The sequence below is a fragment of the Myotis lucifugus genome, unplaced genomic scaffold, assembly GCF_000147115.1.
Source record: "Myotis lucifugus unplaced genomic scaffold, Myoluc2.0 scaffold_149, whole genome shotgun sequence".
Classification (NCBI taxonomy): domain Eukaryota; kingdom Metazoa; phylum Chordata; class Mammalia; order Chiroptera; family Vespertilionidae; genus Myotis; species Myotis lucifugus.
This window is the reverse complement of record NW_005871197.1, coordinates 2,436,756-2,442,973: the sequence shown is the minus strand read 5'-3', so window position 1 is coordinate 2,442,973 and position 6,218 is coordinate 2,436,756.

Here is a 6,218-nt window from a genome sequence, read left to right as displayed (position 1 = left end):
ATGTTATAAATGGAAGAATATTTTAGAAACAGACCTGAACAGAATATAAAAAAAAAAATGTTTAAGATTTTAGCCTAGTCAGTGTGGCTCAGTGATTGAGCTTTGACCTATGAATCAGGAGGTCAAGGTTGAATTCCCAGTCAGGCCACATGCCCAGGTTATGGGCTCGATCCCCAGTAGGGGGTGTACAGGAGGCAGCCGATCAATGATCAATGATTCTCTGTCATCACTGATGTTTCCATTTCTCTCTCTCTCTTCCTCTCTGATACAAATAAAAATATATTTTAAAAACATGTTTAAGAATTTAAACTAGAGTTTCCAGTAGAGAGGCTAATCTTATTTTTGATCTTAATGCCTTTGGTCAATACTTTCAAGCATTTTTCTTTTTTAATTTATAATTACTCTAACTGTATCCACTCACAAGTACTAAATATCCATCTCTCTTAACTCTTAAAAAATTCTGTTTCACTCTAACCTCTCCTTAAACAAACCAAATGCATCAAGTTAAGATGAATATTTTCCATTTACTTTCAAGCTAACAACCATATCTATCAGGACATTTCTGTGGGGGTTTTTATGTCCCAAATTTTTGCAATTCCCATGGCAAAATAAATAAGAACAATTTCAAGATGTTAAAAATAGGCTGATATGCATGGTAAGTGACTGACAGAACTCCTTGTGGTTCCACAGACAGTATGTGATTATTACGTGCCAAGTCGATTAGCGCTAATTCACTGTGGAAAAACTGTTCAGATTATCTACTGAAAAATTTAGTCAATCACTGACAGAGACCTGCTTTCTTTAATGACTATTCTGGTTATAAAGATGAATAGCAGGCTTTTATCTTAGAAAATTATAAGGACGACTGCTGTGTGTTTAAATCTATCATAGGTTTCCTGGAGTCATAGCAATTACAGATAGAAAAGCACTGTTTGGTCATCTCCCCTATCCTTCTGTCTGGGCACGCTTGTATACTTGAGTAAATTCTGTAGTGCTTTATCTCGTCGGATTTTACATAACCTAAATGGAAACTTGGAAGACTACCACATTCTAAAAGACCTTGCTGCTGGGAATTATTATAATAAGCATACTTTCGCTCAGCTTAATTTCCCACTAGTTTTATCTGTGCCTCCTGGGAACATCCTTGAGGAGTGCCACACAAGCCCCCTCCTCCTTGGTGAGCTGCCATTCAAGTAATCATAAATGTTGATCACACTCAACCTAACACATTCAATCATGTTTGGCAAAATGATTTGTATATCTTTTAGCAACTCTATGTCTGCCAATCCCTCCAGCATCTTTGAAATTAATGAGCAACCTAACCGATAAAGATGAACTTCGAGTAAAATACAGAATTAATAATCTTCATTACAAGAGCTCTTTTGAACACTTGAAGTTCCTGGGTCAAGTGAATTCTAGTGATTATTTGCTAAGGATGTGAAAAATATGAACAATGCCAAGAATATCTTCAGAAACATCTCTATTCCTATTTATTCATTTTCCTGCTCCAGCTTCCCAGGACTCCTGCTATTTATTTATTAGCTGCCAGCCACCTTCTGAATGTGCTTTTAGTCCAAACAATCCCTGCTCCCAATGAAAAAGTCCTCTGTCTGTAAATAACACACTTAGTGGTTACCTTGTAGATTGCAACACGATGATGAGACCAAAATGATATTGTGTCAATGCTCATCTTCTAAAAAACATTTACATTTGAATGTGATCATTACAACTTTAATTCTTTGAAACAATAATATAGGGAGTGAAGCAGGATAGAGAACTGGCAGAAAGGGGGTTGGGCATTTTTAAAGAGAATATCACTAGAATGAAAACTCCTTAAGGGTAGACATTTTTGTTTCACTAATATACATATACCTCTAATTCCTAGGTCCATACATACCAGTCTAATAGTTTTTCTTTCAGTAACTCAAATCACAATTGGTAGAGTTAGGTAGGAAGCTAGACATGAGTGGCTGGGGTGGGGTCTGCCCCGGGGTCCTGAACAGGGGTCGAACCAACATTGCCTTCAGACCGCCTCTCTGTGGGCGGCCCAGCAACCCGCAGACCACCAGTGGGCAGGTCCCGAGACATCTGGCACTTGGCACAAGCTCAGAGGAAAACAACAGGACCTCAGTGCAACCTGACTAGGGCCCTGGACTAATTATAATGCAATTAGCATTTAGGTTTTGACCCTGCCCCCTGTGGGTTTTTCTGTATACATTATGGGGAAGGGCATGCCCAGAAGAAATATAGTTTCTATCAATCACCCCTAAATGCAAATGAAAGTCTGCACCCAGAAAATCTCTTTTAAACCCTGGAAATGAGGGCACGTGCTCTCACCATTATCCCCCAACCTCTAAGGGACCCTATGAGACCTGCAACTAGGGGAGAAATCGGCAGCTGCAGCTTGTGCTGGGCTAACCCCCTGAACCTGTCTCCAAGGCCCCCTTTTCTCCGACTTCCCAGCGAGCTAAAGCAGCCCAGCCACTGTCTCTCTCAACTGGCCCACGCCTCTTTCCGGATGTCAGCAGCCTGGCCATTTTGTCCCACACTCTCTGACTGTCACGTGCCTTGCTTGGAATGTGTTGTCAATAAACCCCATTTTGCTTTTTTACTTTCATTGGCCTTAAAATCTTTTCTGGGTGGACGGAAAGAACCTAGACCCCAGCCCCCAGCTGGTAACCCCAATCGGTAACAGTAGGACAAGTGAAGACAATATTGCTTAATACTGAATACTGATTGAGGACTTTTTTTTTTTTTAGTCCATATGTTTATCTTCTCTACTCATTCAAACACTAGCGTACCCATATGAACTCAGACTTTATTGTGGGAAGAGAGAGAGTGGCCATGAGAATCCAGTTGTGGTGCAAGGAATAGAATTGCCTGTCAATAGTTAATTATGTAATCTTACTCATGCTATAAAAGGGAATTAGAAGAGACGGGGAAAGAAGTTACGTTGGAAGCCCTGGATAAATGTCTTGATCTGCCTAAGAGGGAATGTGTATTGTAAACTCTTGGAATTATCTGATTAAACGTAACCAGTGATAACGCAGATCTTAACCAAAGGAAGCTTCTAAGACAGTGTTTTCATGCCCAGATTAAGGAGAGGGGCTTCCTCGGCCTTAAGCTGTGCACTCAAAACAAGCGACACCTAAGCTCTCTGCAAGGAACAGCATTAAAAAGATGGCTGCTGACCGTCAAACATGCAAAACAGAAAGTGGACTTTAAAGAAAAAATGCAATTTGGCATAAAGAAAAGTAAACTCAAGTCAATCTTTTGTGATCTCATATTTTTGAGAAATTAAATATAAAATACCACGTGGGTCTTCACTCACTTACAAAGGGACATGTTCAAAGAGAGCAGGACATTCAAAATAAAGTAAACATACAGTTTAGCCGTCACAAAGCTTTATAGCCACTGTCAAAACCAGAAGACTTAAAACAGAAAGCTGTTTTATATTTAACGTATAGCTATGTTTGATCAATTAGGATTTATGGAGGTGGAAATCAGTTTCTTTTATTTCTGCCACTCAGAAATACGTGTGTGAACATTTATAATAGAATCTGTCAGTTGTCCTAAGTGCTGACCATCTCACTTAAGTTGCTGAGACAGTAAGGGGAAATTTTCCTGTCAAAGCATTCATTGCGCGAGGGTAGGATTGGAAGACTATTACTAATGTCACGGGCAATGATTAAAAAAAGCTCGAGGTTTAATCCCTTCTGGCTTTATTGAAAGAACTACCAAAGTGACATAGTGTCTTAACCCACAGGCAGATTTATTAGGGTGGAAATCTCTCTTGCTTTGTATTTAATTAGCTTAGTCTGTGGAGAGAACCTGGTAGCAGAGAAATCTCTCACTCTGACACAAAGCATTGAACAATGAACCATACTTCAAGCTACTAAAAGAGAGGCAAGGACACTCTAATACATTAACTACTAAGGAGAAAATATGGCTATCAGATCATAAATTTAGAGCAAGAACCTATGCCTACATCTTTATCACTTAATTCAAAAGCTTCTGGTTGGCCGATTTTGTTTGGGACACTAAGTAAAACAGGATAAATTGTGGCATAGAGGATTATTGGTATTAATGTACTTATCTAGATTCAAATTGTTGCAAAATTTAGTTATGAAAAATTGACCATAGTTTAATCTGTATATATCATATCATTATTGAATTACCTGAAAAACCAGCAGCAAAGCAAAACTGAATATTATATTTCATTAATATGAAAATTTTATTAATAAAAAAAATTAGGAGGGGATCCAAACTCTTCTTGGGTTCATCATCAGAATTAATAAATTTTACCCAATTCGCAAGGATGATAAATCAGAAGATTTTGTTGGTTGCATACTAGAAAACATTAATGAACAAATATATAAGATTTAAAGAAATGTGATAACCTAATGTCATATTGGGGGGGAAAAAGATTTCATGGATGATTTTTTACCATGTTATCTAAGAAACTTTTTGTATCGCTCTGTATTTGTGATAGAAGTATTTTTTTTTATCTCTAGGACAGATAAGTACAGTATTTAAATATCTCAGAAGCAAAAACAAAAGAAAACAAAACAATCCCCCCAAAGACACTAACAGTGAAAGAGCCCTGAATAATAAAAGTAATATGTAACCTAACAAGAGATGAAAAATTATTGCATGTTTTAGAACAACACATTTTTAGGGTTTATAGGATCATGTACCAAGACTTATTATAACATTATAGTTAAGGAAGTACAGTATTGCACCAAGAGTAACAAACCAGTGAAGCACAATCAGAGAAAAATATACTTATGCAAACTCATACTATACATGAAAATCAACAGGAATTAAAAAGCTTAATGTAAATGAATGTTTCTAAAGGATAAAAGTAAAAATCTTCATAAATTTGGATTATCAAGACTTTTAAAACAGAATAGAGATAAAAACAAAACCCTAAAGAAAATGATTAGTAAGTTTGTACATATTTCTATTAAGGATTCCTTTTACAAAATGTAATATCTACACTAATAAAAGAGAAACATGGTAACTAGCGTACGACCGCTACCCTTCCCATTGGCTAATCAGCATATCCTTATGCAAATTAACTGTCAGCCAAGATGGCGCTGGCAGCCATGCACTGAAGCGAGCAGGGAGGCTTGCTTGCTCCAGTGACTGCGACTCCAACGTTCCCCGCCTGCTGCTGCCGGCCTCTCAGCTGCAACTCTAAGCAACTATGTACTATGTTGCAAATAAGAAGCTAAACAAAACCCCAGAAACCAGCTTTCATTCAGCCAGGTTCACCCAGCCTGACTGCAACATTGTATCGATGTTTTCAGCAGCAAGGCCTCAGAGCTAAAGCTGGCCCAGAATAAAAAAAAAAAAAAAAAAGAAAACAAGGAGCGGTTGGGAGCTTCAGTCACCCGCTTCCGGAAAACAGCCCTCAGCCCCTCACCCAGACTGGCCAGGCACCCCAGTGGGGACCCCCACCCTGATCCAGGACACCCTTCAGGGCAAACCAGCCAGTCCCCACCCGTGCACCAGGCCTCTATTCTATATAGTAAAAGGGTAATATGCCTCCCGGCATCGGGATCAGCATGACAGGGGGCAGCGCCCAAACCCCCTGATCAGCCCTGCTCTGTGCCTGATAGGGGGGAGCTCCTCAACCCCCTGATTGGCCCTGCTCTGTGTGTGACAGGATACGGAGCCCCAACCCCCCTGATGGGCCCTGCTCTGTGCATGACAGGGGGTGGCGCCACAACTTCCCTATCGACCCTGCCTTGAGTGTGACAGGGGGTGGTGCCCCAACCCCCCAATCGGCTGTACCCTGAGCATGACTAGGGGTGGCATCGCAACCTCCCGATCCGCCCTGCTCTGTGCATGACAGGGAGCGGCGCCCCAACTCCCCAATCGGCCCTGCTCTGAGCCCGACCAGGGGCTGCACCTAGGGATTGGGCGTGCCCTCTGCCACCCGGGAGCAGGCCTAAGCCAGCAGGTTGTTATCTCCCGAGGGGTCCCAGACTGCGAGAGGGCACAGGCTGGGCTGGGGGACCCCCCTCTCCCCCCCCCAGTGCACAAATTTTTGTTTTTCGTAATGTAATATTGTACGAGAAATCTGAAGTCAGAGGAGGATGGAGAAATTTTTACGGCCCATATATCATTAGTCATCAGGATTATGAAAATAAAAACTTCAATAAGATAATGATATATGCCTGCCACAATCATGAAACTTGAGACAGAAAACG